Source organism: Epinephelus lanceolatus, chromosome 18, assembly GCF_041903045.1.
Source record: "Epinephelus lanceolatus isolate andai-2023 chromosome 18, ASM4190304v1, whole genome shotgun sequence".
NCBI lineage: Eukaryota > Metazoa > Chordata > Actinopteri > Perciformes > Serranidae > Epinephelus > Epinephelus lanceolatus.
Genome location: NC_135751.1, coordinates 25,465,388 through 25,481,500, shown reverse-complemented (window position 1 = coordinate 25,481,500; position 16,113 = coordinate 25,465,388).

The following is a 16,113-nucleotide window of genomic DNA, read 5'->3' as shown; positions in this document are numbered from 1 at the left end:
TATAAAGCAGTTGACCTTTCCTCCACAAAAGTCCAATCAGATAAATCTCCTCCGTCAGTCATCATGCCCCGGATATTACTGCTGACACACATCTCTTGAAGTGTTTTGCCCCGGTGAAAGCACCCATTATTCATCAGACAACCTTGTGGTATCCTGAGGAGCTGCTCAGTCACTTCGGCCCGAGCTCCCCGTGGATGTGGATGTGTTTGGTATGTTGTTGTAACAGTAGGAGCTGGAGGAGAGGCTGCAGGCGCTGCAGTCTCACGGCCCACAGACTGAGCTCGCTGACCAGTGTTTATTTCTGCTCGGCCCCACCGTTTATTTTCACGAGGGTATTAATGTCTATTTTGATATGCCTCTTGTGTTATTTTAGATGAGTCATTGGGGAATGTGTGGGTACATGTGAGAACAGTCTGTGCCTGTGCGAGGATGGGCGAGACGCGTGCACGTTGGAGAAGATTGTGTGTGTGTGTGTGTGTGTGTGTGTGTGTGTGTGTGTGCTAGTGTGCAAACACACACTCATATGATAATGTAGGCTTCTGTATCCTGTTGAGCAGAGGAGCTTGTTTCTTTATCCGTCGTCAACAACGCTACCAAGAGAAGATGAGAATAGACTAAGTCTCCTGTGTGCTGCATTTCAAAATGTTGAGCTTTGAAAACATTACATAACAGTTCAGTTCAAATAAAATGAGGTCCATGTTCAGTGTTGTCTGTATTGTCGAGTGTGAGACAAATAACTTGGACAGTAGCAGTAGGTTTGTCTGGAGCCTAACTGTCCTCTGTTTGTCCCCAGACGCCAGCAGTGTCAGGCAGGGGTTAGATGGGGAGTCCCAGGGGGAAGAGTAACCTCTTACAGGCTGTAAAGAGAGGCCTTGAGCTGGCCTGCTGTCATCATGCTCAGCCGACGTCCTGAAAAACCCTGGAGATTCAAAGAGCTGGAAATAACTCTCAGAACTCCCACGTGGTATCTTGTTACCTGCACTTGTGTCCTGGCAACGAAATTACACAAACACCTCATGAAAATATGTTTTATTCTTATCAAACATTGGATGTATTAAAAAACTAAAAAGCTTCCAGGTTTGCTCCCATAACTCCTCAATTTCGCATGTTGAAATATCCTTGGGCAAGATACTGAACCCCAAATGAGTGTTAGTGTTTAAACTAGTAGCAGTTAGCACCTTGTACGGTAGCCTCTGTAGTGCATGAAAGGGTGTGTAAATGGGTGAATGTAACAAGTGGTGTAAGGAACCCTAAGGCGATGGTCAGCTGTTCGTTAATGTTGGGTCGTCAGTGAGCATCTGTCGCCCTAGTTTTTGTAGGTTGTCCCACACTGGTGGCACTAGTCGACCTTTGTTGGCTCTTTTTCTGACCGATGCAACATGTTGAATTGGCATCAGCTCAGTGCATGAGAAGAGAAACGGAAGTGAGGAAGGCAAACAAACAATTTAAGTCAGTTAATTGAGCTCTTTACCACAAGTGGTTTGTGATTGTTTGTGTTCTTGTTCGCTGCATTGTTAAGGTGCTAACATGCTAACTAGCATCTTGTATCTGTCTTGTCAGTCTTACAGTTTCCATTTCTTTGATGACAATACAGACTACTGCCGCCTGCTGGTAAGGAGAGTTATTTCTTCTCACACAGGCGCAGAATGCATGGGTGAGCTGGCCATTGGCCGTAGTCTTTGCGGTGTGTTCAGGTGCAACTTTTTGGCCAAGGCACAGGTGACGTGGGGGACGCAACAGTTGGCTTTAGTCGTCACTAGTTCTTTGATGTTGGTTTGGTAGGTCTGGGCCTTTTTAAAGCGCTTTGAGTGGTCTAAGGACTGGAAAGGCACTATACAAGTGAAAATCCATTTACCATTTATGAAGTTTATAGTGACAAACATTTTTTTTCTAAATGAAAATCTTTGAGATTACAACTTTAAGATAAGATAGAACTTTATTTATTCCAAGGGAAACATCCATATGTTAATATATCCATGGAAGGAACGTATTAGCTCAAAAAAAAAATTGGAGCTATATTAGCTTGAATTGAAATGGTAAAAGGTATGTTAACATACCTGAATACCTTTAGAAGAAATTTGGGGGGGAAAATCTATGAGTTAGAGGTGACTGATAGTGCTCTCATGTCTGTGCTTCAATGAGCTGCAGCCATGGGGCAATTAGTTTAGCATAAAAATAGTGCATCAAGGAGAAACGGCTGGCCTGCCTGGCTCTGTTTTAAGTTAAAATATATGTCAACCAGCACCTCTAAAGGCCTGGAAACACGGAATCAACATTAAAGAACTAGTGGCAACATAGGCCGACTGTTGCATCACCTTACGTCACCCGCATTTTGGCCTAAAAGTTGCACCTGAACACATCGCAAAGATGACAGTCAACTTGTCCTTACTTTCTGCACCGGTGTGAGAGGAAATAACGGTGGTAGCCTAAGTCTTTAAATGTCATTTAAAAAGGGAAACTGGAAGACGGACAGGACGGATTCAAGATGCTAATTGTCCAGTTAGCACCTTGACAACACAACCCCGATGTGGAAAGAACAAAGCATATTTACGGTTAAAGAGCTAAAGAGCTTCAAAGCTAGAGAAATAATTTTCAATCTCACACCCTCTTGATTTTGATTTTCTTCATTTTTTCTGCAAGGATTTTCTGTCTGCAATCTGCCACTAAACGTTAAACTATCCCCAACTTTTAGTTTAGCCGCACTTTGCTGCAGAATCCAACGGCCTAAGCCTGTAATGGCCGCTGCAGCTTTCCATGAACATTGCATGATGGCGCCACAAGCCCCATTCTGCTGCTGCCTGGTGTGTTTTTGGCGTAAAGCTCACTAATCAAATTAATAACATCTAAAGCACATTTATACAAAGAGGCTTGTGTAGCTTCATCCCTGATAAATCTCCCTCTCTCTCTGTTTCTCATTATTACACTTCCCTCACCTTTCCTCTGATTATTCTCTCCTCCTCAGCCCTCAGCAGCACCCCACACACTGTTGCCGACTGTGCACTAGTGCATGCTGGGACTGCAGCAGCAGCTACCATGAATAGACCTCTGTGTCACAAACAATAACCCCTGAAAACACAAAGAAAATACTGTTGTTTTTCCAAACCAGTGAATATGAATGATTAATGTGCTCCTGATTTGAATAGAGCCTCAGCTGCTCTTCACAGAGAAACTCCAACTCTTTGAGATCTTTGTTGTGTTTTATTGTGTGTGGCAGATAACAGCGGAGATGTCAGTGTGTTACAGAAGGAGATCAGAGCAGAGCCAAACTGATGGTCTCTGTCTTAGACGGCTGGAGGACATTGCAGTTGTTGTGATAATAAAGGAGGTGACTGTAATCCTTTTTGTCCTCTCCGTGTCTCTATCTGTAGTTATAAAACATGTGCACATGCATTCCTTCCTCTCTTTAATTATTCCATATCTTGTTTTCCAGCTGCAGATAAATGCAGAGTTAACACAGGAAGCAGTTCATCCTTTGCTTCAAGCCATCAGGTGCATCAGGACAGCTGCTCGGGCTGATTGTGCTCTGAAGCGATGGATTGAAAGGTAACTGCCAAATATTGATCGCCTGAGAGCCTCTGACCTTAACAAGAGCGAGCTTGGAGTAAAAGCTGTTTGTCAGATTCTGCTATAATATTATCTGTTCCGCTGTTCAGCCTTCTGTCGAGTTTTTACAAAATATTGACTCAGGGTGATTAATAGAGCATTCATTCAGCAAGTATTCTGACAAAACATCACTATGAATGCCAGAAGGAAGCTGAACTAATAACCTGTGCCAGAAATGAGGAGATCCTTGTTGCTTTCTCACAAAATATCCACCCTATTCTTTGATACTGAGCTACTTGGAGCAGCTTCTGTGCCCCTTTAGGTCTGACAAAACAGTCAGTCGATGGTACACCAGCAGGAGCTTCCCCCACCCTCCCCTCATTTTCTATCTGTCCTTGAAGCAGCAGTGCCGCCATCATCTTTGTCCCAAGCTTCCAATTTCGTCCTCTAAGGAATTATGGCTTGTCTGTCACTTCCTCAATTGCTTTCTGCTTTATCTCTCCGAGCAAGACAGCAAGCAAGCTGCATTCGCTGGCCAAATCAGCTGAAATTCATCAGCTGTACTGACGTTATTTTAACAGATTTTTGTTATACATCAAAAGCTAGATTTAGTAACGAAAAACATGCCACTCATTTGTGATGAATTAGAAAAAACACTGTCCTGATAGGTCAGTGGTTTAGATACAAACCAACCACACACTATTAACTGAAACGTCTCTGGTTCAACTAAAGCTGGGAATTCCCCGGCATGTCTTTCCCCCCTCTACACTTCCTGTGTCTCTCTACTGCGCTGCCTAATGAAGGAAAACTCCAACCCAATCACCAGATTAAATGTTAGCATTGTGAGTTTCTGCACACCATGAATATGTCACATTTATATGTTAATCGCAGCTGGAAATGCCGCCGATGCCTCAGCAAAAAACATCTGGTTCTGTTGTTTGTTGGTCTCAAACAGTGGTCTGCAGCTTGGCGGCCGTCTATAGGTGTCACACCATCCTCCATTCCCTCCACCTCCTGATGACAAATACCCCTTTTCGACAGTCATGGGCTGGCTCAGCTTGGTTTGGGCCGTCAGCCCAGCACAGCAGGGATTTGCATTTCCATTACAACAGGGCTACCTTCTTGAAGGTGTGTCTAAGGACGCATTCACACTGGCGCTATTTGGTCCACTTTAAACGAACCCTGGTCCGCTTCCACGGATAGTTTGGTTTGTGTGGAGTGATGTGAACACTCATTCGAACTCTGGTGCAGACCAAACAGAGCAAACGTTGGTCTGCTTCAAAACCGAGGGGTCTCGGTTCACTTGCAAGTGAACCCTGGTGCAGTTTGCTTACAGTGGGAAATGCAAACGGACTATCCAGTGAACTAATGAGAGGAGGTGAACCAAAGAGAGGAAATGACATAGAGCTCATTCCATTTTGGCGTTTGGTGTTTTTGTGGTGACCAAGCCGCCTGAAGGGATGGATTTCCATTTTCGGTCCTGGCCAATCGATGAGCTGGGTTTTCTTCTTCCTCATGCTTTTTTTCTTCCTGGTCAGTGGTCGTTTCGGGCAATACCTCCCCTAAACGAGCAGCTGTTGTAACTGCGTGACGCGTGACGCGGTTTGGTCCGCTTTAAAAAGTGCAGTGTGAAAGTGAACCGAACCAAATTAAAGTGTGAAATTTTTCGGCATTCCCCGCCCAATCGAACCAAGTCCCCCAGACTCTCCTGGTGTGAATGCACCCTTAAACTCAAGATGGCTTGTCTTGAGTGATAACGTTTAAAAGGTGAAGTCCCCTGTTATTTTTGTTATGTATAAACTTTTAGTGCTAGTTTTTGAGCAGCAACTTCACACAACTTCTAATATGACTGATGGAGAACATGAAACAGTAAAATAAAACAGATATCTGAAGTAAAAACCGGATGCAGGAGAGAAACTAAACTCTAAACCACAAAGATTCTGTTAGAAGTAAAAGTACTGAGAGACTTTATGTCTGGTCTCCTGCAGACAGAGGTGAGTGACACACACGCTTGTTTTGGAGCTAGAAGGGAGGTTGTTGGGGCATGGCTGAAGTCAACAAGAGGTCACCGCCAGCTTTTGGACCTACTCCAGAGAAGGTCCATCTCCGGCGCATCTTGGCGTGGCACGGTGCATCCAAACTGACAATGGAAACACAAATGGGCGCGGCATGGCTTTACTCAGTGCAGCTAAGAGTGACGATGGAAAAAGGGTAAAAGTCAGCTCCGATACTATGTCCATTACAGTTAGCTGAAAATGATCTCAATGTAATGCAACTCTAGTGTACTAGGATACTTGTAAGTACTGGGTATGTTTTCAGAGTATTTTCAGAAAATGTGCTGCAGTTTCTGGCCGGCTGCCCGTCACCCACAGTCAAGAGTTTGGCTGGTGGCTGATTGTAATTTCCTTCCCTGCATCTGAGGTTGACTGAAGGTCACTGGGGAACACTTCTTTTTCTGTTCTCTATTTTTTCCTGTGTCATTTCTGCAGCCCTTAAGCTGCATTTCTTGCTCTTTATACCTTAAATTTGTGGGTCAGGTTGGAGAGTAGAACACCAAAGCATTTTTTTTTTATTTGGAAAGGGTTTAATTAACCTTTATCAGTGAATCAGTGTATCGATACATCCTGCTACCTCCCCACTCACTTCCTCTTTTGGAAAAATAATAGTCGCCACTGACATTTTTATTTCCTGCAAATCACAGTCCCTCTTCAGCTACCCTCTTTTCACACCTATCTCTTGTGTCTCTTCCGCAGTGTGTGTTTGTGTGTGTGTGTGTGCAGGAACAGTTAATGAGCAGAGTAAATGTGGATAAAACTCAGAGACTCCCACAGTTTCTACCACATCAGCCTCTAGTGTTTGAATAATAACTGTAACAGAGTGATGCTGCTCATTCTTGATGCTATTTTCAGTGATGGTAGCAGCGTCAGTCCGTCTGTCAACCACTTTGGTCCAGACTGAAATATCTCAGTAAGTAATGGATGGATTGCTGTGAAATTTTGTGAAGACATTTATGCTTCCCAGAGTCTGGAGCTCATCGTTAATGCTGTCTGATTTTTGGTGACCCCATGACTTTCACATTAGTGGTTTTAAGTGAGATGTCTCAATGACTATTGGATGAACTGCCATGAAATTTATAGGCTACACACAGAACTTTAATTTGTCCAATACTTTGGTTTACTGCCTGAAAACTAATGTCATATAGCCTCAGCTGTACGCTGTAGAGGTGGGACCAACTTATTATTTTGCAAGTCACAAGTAAGTTTCAAGTCTTTCAAGTCATAGCTTATGTGCTCTTCACCAAATGTAATGCCATTTTAACAATATACTAATAATATATTCAATTTTCAATTTAATTTTGTTACAATTTTGTTGACCACAGTAGTTTTGTACGTAAACAAAATTATCTTTGGTATCATCTTCCCCAGCTGATGCTCAGTAACGTAACGTTAGTTCTTCAAGTTTTTCACCTGCAACTTGCTTAGATGCTCCCGGACATGAAGGGAAATTAATCAGTAACTACAATGCTTTCAAAATAACATACTTTGGCCCTGGGGGAAGGAGACATGTCGTCTGTTTTCAAGTCAAAAGGCTCACGTTCAAGTCAAGTTAGGGGTCATTGGTGTTAAGGTCTAAGCTAATTTGCAAGTCTTCTTTGATTTTATCAAATCCAGTCTTCACCGAGTTCATCAGAATTCATCAGATTTGTGACTTGAATCTGACTTGAGTCCAAGTCATGTGATCCGAGTCCAAACCTCTGCAAATAGAGTGCTCCAGGGATGTTTCTCTGTAGGCCGATATAGAAATTAGCGTCACCTTGGTTCCCGCATTAAAAAGCCTGTGGGATTTTTCCGTTGGATTTTGGATTGTTGCAGAAAATTAGCTTTGTTGCAAACAAATATTAATGATACTACCAATAATCCTCTGATAATCTTCACAAATACATGTCACTTTTATGATTTTTGAAGTCTAAATGCAATCGAGTTAAAAAGCTAACGTTAGGCTATAAACGAGTCACATGATTCTACTTCAACGAGGCTGTAAAGCCATGGTCAGTGTGACAAAGAAACATAAAAGCGAGTTGGGTATTTGCTGCATTTAATGTCGCAGAACAAAACGTTAAAGTCTATTAAGCTTGTAGTAACCGCTGACCTTATTTCAGGCATCTATCAAACATCCGGTGACCTCTAGACAAGGGAACCGGGAGTGCTAAAATGCTAACTCATTTCCAGGTTTTAGGACTTATTCCTTGGGCACTGTATTAGTGAATATTACAACACATTCTCACTCCAACCTCGACACAAATTGACCTTTGATGTGCAAGGTACCCTGGGTGTGTTGGTTGTTGATGTTCTGGGACACCGTGTCAAGTTCTGCCTGTTACATGCATTGTCTTCTTTCAAGATACACTTCTGTCATCTGTAAATATAATGTGTACATACAGTCTCTTTAAAAATAAACGCACTACGTCAGTACAACAATGCGAATTGACAATTTTTTTCCTTAGGCAACAAAAACATGTAGTTAGGTTTAGGAAAAAAGAACAGGGTTTGGCTTTAGAATCTTACGGGACACAAACACCACTCTCTTGGGTGAAACCCGGTGTTTGTTGGACCCATCCACCACCCCTCCCACCCTCTCCAATTGGACTTTCGCTGCCTTAACTTTCGTCCGTCCCGCCACATTTTCCCCTGATGCCGCTGGGAGCCGTTAAACTGTAACGGCAACCAGCCACTTATCATGCTGATGTTAACAGAAGCCTTTTTTCATTGGTTTCTGAGGCTGCAAGTCGCTGCCAAAGCACCAGATTTTGATGACTTCGGAGTGAGATCGGGCTCAGTGTTAAAATGCTAACATGCTCAACATCACACCCTCTTAACATCAACATGTTGGCACCGTCATGAACATGTTGGCATGCTAGTGTTAGCATTTAGCTGAGATTCAGCTTCACATTCCCTCCTGTTTCTGTATTCTTTGGCTCCAGTCGCTCCAACACATCAACACACACCGTTACTTAAAGTCTGATCATAACTCAAGTCTCCATAAAGAAGTTAAAACTTAATTTTATGCGTTGATAAATAAAAAATATCTCTTATCCCCCCCTCGCTCTGCAGCTTCCCTCCCCTCTGTGTCCCACTTTATCACACAAGTGATTTCAGGGAGGTTTTACATGAAGTCAAACTAATTGATTTAGCTTAAAATCCTCTCAGTGCATTAACTCGTCAGGCTGCTTTTTTCAGGAGTGTGACCTCAGAGCTCCAGCTTCTTAAAATGAGCATGAAATGAGATGACTAATCCACTTCAATTACTCATTTCAACAAAAAATATACCTGCCAACATCCGACATTTTTTTCGTCCAGTAACTTTCACTGAAGGGTGTTAAAAGCAGGAATGTGTGGTAATTGCTCAAACTCAACGAGTTTAAACGCACTGAACTGGTATAATATTATTTCATGACATAATTATATGGCACTTTTCATTGCCTGTGACAGCGTGACGCTGAGCCTAAGACCCTTTATTGGCCCTGTGTAAAGGTATTTTGTCACACGCTTCTAATCCCCTCCTTTCAAGAGCACATTATTGTTCTGATTGTTCTTTAGTATCTCAGTTGTCACTCAGGTGTACACTTTTCTCTCTCTGACAGGTTGGGTTTCAGCGTGACGCTGTGTGAGGAAAGGATGGCTCTGTTACCTCAAAAATAAAACTTCCACCCACCTGGGACTGAGGCCCTGTCATCTAGCGTGCATTGTGTGTAGGTTTGCTGCATGCAGAGTGCTTTTTTGGGGGGCTGTCTGCTTTTTGACAGGTCTTCGTTGCAGTTTTCTCCCTCAGTATATCTCCTCAAGAGCTCCTTCAAGTGCTCTCAGCTGTCAAGAGTCCGTCTTCACATGCTTCCTCCGCTTAATTCATCTCTCCAAGTATTTTCAACTCATCTGCCATGAATCCCACTGACGGTGTCACTGGGTTTTTGGAGTATGTAATTCTGTCTCTGCCTTATTCCTTTTGTATGGGAACATCTTTATGAGAGTGGAGTTTATCAATATCATAGACTTCAGTAAGTCATCATCGGCCTTTGTTTCTTTGATGTATGAGAGAGCACGAACCTCTGTTCCCTGCATTTGCCCAAATTTCTGTCTCAATGCTTCAGAAACGTCCAGAATCTTTACCAGACGACTGCAGATGGCTAGAAACAACTGATCCAACATCAGTTTTTCAGATAATCACGGTGCACTGACCGTAGATTTGTGGACCTGGAATTTACGAGAACAAAACCATCTTTGACCTTTCAGGTAATCTGCAGTGTTTCAGGCTCATAGTGTATTTAAATGCTGTAGTCTGGCGCCCCCTGCTGCCCTCTACTCATGATCTTTTTTTTCTTACTTCCCCCTGTTCAGCCACTTACTGGGTATCGCATTGTTTTGATATGACATGTTCTAATGTTATTTTCTCTCAATAAGCAGATTTGCAGGGTTGCATTTATATTTTTTTTTAGGATGTTGTGATGTTAAAACACATTTCAGACCTGTGAAGCACAAAAGACAATGGTCCACTTGTTGTGTCAAAGCAGCTATGATTGTGCAGGTTATTGCTGTGCTTATCATATAAGTATTATTATCACTAGTTATCAGTGTTATATATCTGATTACTGTGTATTACTCACATGACACAAGCTGGTGGGTTCACTGCAGTACAGACGAGGAGGAAATGTCACTGATGCACCGCACTGCAGTTCATCCGTCTGTAGGCTACAAAATGATTAAATCCAAAGTTTTAGTAAAACCCAAAACTTAAATACATTTAATGTTGGTTTCCACTGCTGAACAGAGGGCTGATGTAAAATTCTGCCTCATTCAAATTGTAAAATAAAAAAAACAATACAAAATAACTTTTTTGGTAGATACTTGACATCTGAGCTGATTTAGTTATTTGAAGGACAGATAATTGATTGGTAAATATTTTGAGAATCAATTCAATTGCTCCAAGAAAAAAAAAAAATCAAGCAAAACTGCCCCCCAACAATAAAATAAAATATAATATTATAATATAATATAATATAAAAATATAATATAATATAAATAAAAATATAATATAATATAATATAATATAATAAAATTCAAAATAAAATAAAATAGGGAAAAAAAGTCCAGCATTTCAAATGTGACTATTTTGCTGTTTTCTTTGTACATATACTGAATATTTTTAGGGGCATCTGGTCGGACAAAACAAGACATTTGGAGACATCACACGGGGCTTTTGAAACTAATCTAATAACTAAAATTATAATCAAATTATATTTATAATTAAAAAATTCATTAGAGGCAGCCTTAATTTGACGGAGTACATTGATTATAAAGGTCAAAACATTTACTGGGAACAAGCCACACAGGGACCTCCAACTATTTTCAATTATCTTCATGAATGTGGTGGGCAGTGATTGTTTTGGGGTGGCTGTGGCCCCCCCCCTTGCCACCCCTTGGCAGCGCCTTCGCCCAGGTCGCCCTCCACACTGCACTGGCAGTTGGCAGCTAATCACAGCAACCTGCCCATCCTATTTCCAGTCCTCACAGTTGTCACCTCAGGGGGGAGGCTTGGCAGGGTTAAAGACAAGGGAGGTTTGCCCTGTTACCACAGCACACCTTCCCCTCAGCGCTGCAGCAGGTCAGACAAGATGACGGCTCCCTGCTGCCTGTGATTCATGGGTGTACTCGGCAGCATTTAATGAGAGAGAAGGCTAACTCAATCCTCTTATCGCACCGAGTGCTGAAATAACAAATGAGCAGCAGAGGGAAAAAGGCAGTGGGTTTAGGAATGATCTGATTAGTGTTCCTATAGTTTTATAGTGAAGCCAGAACAAACCACCGGTTGACATCGCAAGGAGATTAACTAAGGCCAAGTTATCTCGGCCTATAAACTAATATTATCCCTTAAACAACAAGAAGAAAGACGAAAAATGGAGCAAAGTTCCATAGCTTTGGGGCGTCACTGAGAAAGGCTGCATCCCTGATCTTCTCTGGGCTGTTGCTGGGAACCTCCAGTAAACCAGCAGCAGATGATTGCAGTGTTCTTAGAGTCAAGTAGTTAATAAGGGAGTCAGCAATGTAGCTTGGTCCTAGCCCATGTTGGGCTGTATATACAAGGAAGACGACCTTAAAATCAATTGTAAATTTAACAGTAAGCCAGTTCAGAGCAGCTAAGATGGGCCTCGTGTGCTAATTCAATAGACTAATTCGAGAGAGTAAAGCTATGGGGTTATTTAGGGTGAGAGATGTATAGGACTTATGTTGTAAACAAGATCAAAGTTGTTTGGTGATAACTGTGTAATCAGCATGTTGACCTCCCTGTACATTAAAAAGAAACTCAATATATTTATTACACATTAACCAATACTACATGTTTATAAGATAATATAATATAAGATAAACTTTATTGTCCTAAAGGGGACATTTGTTTTTGTCACATAGTGCTTAATGCAACTTATGTGACAAAGTTGGAGACCTTTTGAGGCTAAAGGGAAGTCTTTGCTTACGTGATGTCACCTGCTTCGTTAGCCAGTGCCTCCAGGGTTTCATGAACTGTATTTGGGATTGTTGCAGCCTGAAATGCTTGAGTTTACGGCAGCTTTTCTATAATATTTTGATCCATGTTACAATATTTCGAGGCCTTTTTTAAAAATTTGCAATAAAATGACGGGGGCAAGTGAAAATAGAAAAAATATCTCAGAACCATTGACTATTATTACAAGGATTACGTGTTTAACACAAAACTAGAATCTATTTGTGATTTCGAGGACCGTTGCCGTAGCGGTCCCAACAAACTCACACCGACACTGAAACAGCTCGTCTCTGTTGTTAACTGCAACTAACACTAGCTGTGTGTTGCTAACAGTTAGCTCTGTCCTTGCATATGAGTGACTATGCCCAGGCACGGAGCGCACACTGATGCAGCAGTAGTCTCATGATAAACAGAGGAGGATGAGCAAATCACTACGCTGCGTGCAGCTCTACAATTTAATATGATTTCACCAATTTAAACAGTAAAATTTGCAGTGACTGGATTAATTGTTGTGATTGCAACATGGCAACATCCTGAAACGACTGATTAGCATAGCACAAGCTGTGAGCGGTCGAGCTGCATCATGGGTAATATAAGTGTCAGGTTTTCGAAAGGAAGATATCACTGGTCTTGCTGCTTGATTTTTTTCTAAATTTTCCTTTGTGAGTTTGACGATGTTGTAGTGGTGCAGTGCTAAATCAGTGGAGTACACTTTTACTGTCATGATATTCACTTTGTTTCATGACAACACATTCTCACTCCTACCTTGTCACATATTTACGTTTGGTCATGGACTTGATGGGGCTATGCAGCCATGTCACACTTTGTACCCAAAACAAATTTCCCGCTTGGGACAATAAAGTTTCTTATCTTTTTATCTTATCTTATGACTTTCCACATCCAGATACGACATGAAAGGTACCCTGGGTGCGTTGGTTGTTGACGTTCTGGGACGCCATGTCAAGTTCTGCCTGTTAGATGCATTGTCTTGTTTCAAAATACACTTCTGTTTTGATGGGAAATTTACCATTTACATACAGTCTCTTTCAAAATAAACTACAACAACACGAATCAATGTTTTTTTTTCTCCAACAACTAACATACATGGTTAGCTTTAGGAAAAAAGAACAGGGTTTGGAAAGTCCATGTTTGTTGGACCTGTCCACCACCCCTTCCGCACACCCTACTTGGACTTTTGCTGCCTTAACTTTTGTTCTTGTCCTGCTGCGTTTCCCCCAGAGTGCCGTTAAGATATAATGGCTCTGACCTGGCTACTGGTTGTTTATCATGCTGAGGTGAAAGGACATCTGGCATCACAAGTCACTGCCCAAGCGCCAGATTTCGGCGTCTTCAGAGTGAGACCAAGTTGTTCATGAACACTTGCAAAATGTTTCCAGCATGCAGCACCCTGCAGAGCTGAATCACTGTTACATTAATTTTGCCGATGACACATCATCGTTCACCTTCATCAGTGCTACCAGGAGTCTGTGTATGATTTCACAAACATTTTCTGGAAATCACCATTAGTTAAACAAAAGATGTGGTCATCAAGTCAGCCTGCCAAGACTGTCCTCTTTTATGTGCACTTTAATTTTTTTTTTTTTCAGAGATGTGACGCCTTTCCACTGCACAGGAAGGATGTCTGAAAATAACACAGAAAAGGACACAGGTTTGTACACAACGATCTCTACTGCAGAACCACAGCAGTTCCAGAGTTAACTTTAACTCAGATGAGGGTAAATGCAATCTGGGATCGGAAGTAAATCAACACATTATGTACTTCTGTTAAAAAAGGAAAGTACATTAAAAATGTGCGCTACAATCCAGATCTTTTTTTCATTACTGCAGTTTATCTCCAAATTGTCTCCACACTCAAGAGCTTCAGTCATTTGGCAGCTGCTCAAGAGTTTTTTCCTCCCCTCTTTAATTACGTGCAGTGCATTTAACTGTCAGCTCAGGTTTGGCAGTCTGTCTGCTGTCTGCTAAATAAAACATGAAGCATCTATTTCGGTCCTCTCCAAAAACACTGTGCTCAGGAAGTGACTGCTGCTGTTTACCTGGCTTGTTGTCATGTCAGAGAATCATCAGTTATATCGTTTGATGCCTGAGCTTTGATTTATTGCCTTATGTTTTCTCTTTCTGTGTTCATTTATGAAGGGAAATTCTCATTAAATATTATGGTATTCAATTGTGAGAGTAAACATTGGCATTAGACATTTCTGCAAACCACTGATGTGTTACATTTGTAATTTTATTATCTACTATGTGGCAGATATGCTGAAACATTCATTTCTTTCTTGTTAATGTTTATGATTAGGCACAAAAAACAATTGGTTATGGTAAGGAATGGATCAAGTTTTGGCTTAAAATACTCGATTTTGGTGGCACAATCTCGTCTGGAAACACAGCAACGTCTTGCTAAAAACAACCGGTTTTGGTGTTTTGGAGGTCTGCACATCCCCTCCACCTCCCTGTGACGACATCAGCTCATAAACTACGCCACCTTAGAAACGATGAAATGAAATGTATGCAACGTACAAATGTAACATGTCCGTGCTTTGTTGGTGAAGATTCCCAGTCATCCGGGTCATGGCAATTGTAAGTGCTTTATCATAGGCAACTGGACTTGCTTGAGTTTCTTGGAGATGTTTGACCTCCTATCCAAGAAGCTTCTTCAGTTCTAGAATTGAAGAAATATTAAGTAAGTTAAGTAAGTAAGTTAAAATTGACGTGTTTTGCAGAAACGTACAATGCCAACATTATCTTCTTAGAGTCACCAATTAACCTGCATGTCTTTGGACTGTGGGAGGAAGCCGGAGTACCCAGAGACAGCACACACTGACAAGGCAAAGGTGCAACATAAAACACAACATAGACAATAGCACATAGCCACAAACAAAGACACAAAAGCACCAAGCAAAGCACATAAGCACAATTGGCAAGACAGTGACAGACATAAAACCAAAGAATATTAAGGTTTATATATCATACAAAAGCACATAAGCTCTAACATACAGCAAGAAAATGAGGACATAACCACAAATTCAGATCATGATGACATGTTTGATTGTCCAGTAACCACCATTTTGTTTTCATTAGTTTATAATCACCTAAAAACAAAAATCACTTTGCTATTGTTACTTTAAAATGAGTCATTTATATCTACATAGGGAGCGGGTCCTCTTCCACAGAGTTTGCCATTGTTTTTCTACAGCACCCCAGAAAGGACAAATCACTAACTTTAGATAGGACCATTGGCATTGGCTACCAATTTTCCAAAACACTTGGCACACGGGAAGAGTTTCAGTTCTGCAACCTTACCACTAGGTGCCACTAAATTCTACCTTAGGCCACTAACATGCCAAAGCACTCACACAAAAAAGAGAGACCTGGTGGCCTTTCCTTTAGCACCACCTTCAAGATTAAGTTTAAATTTCTAGCCTGATATTGTAATTAAAAATCCTGTGTCCTTTCCACTTTGTCTCACAGTTTTATATTGCTTTTGGATCATCATTTTGATAACGTTGGCATTTATTGATGGCAAGTCAAACAAGCAGACCATGACCCAGATCCAGGGCTGCCCCTGACCAAATTGGGGCCCTATATGAAATTTTATTTGGAGGCCCCCATCCCAAATGTATCATAGGTACAAAATGACCGTACAACAACTTGCCATTTAACTTGACAACCTTTACTGGCAATAACAAATGTACTGTAGATACAGTAGTTTGGCTGTATGAGTCAAATAAAATAAAAAAATTCAACCTGAAATAAATAAATAAATATTAAATAAAAATAACTTCAAACTGAAATAAATAAATGAACAAATCTGAGTCACAAACAGCCATCAATTACTCATCAAAAGAAAGTAACTTCCACTACCTCAGTCCCCCACCCTTGATTAAACACTGAAAATAAAATAAAAGAGGGAGACAGTTTTTTCCTATTTAATCTTATTTTGTTATATTTCTCCCTCTCCCCTCTCTGGAGGCGTCCGATCTCCCTCAGCCCTCCCCTTCT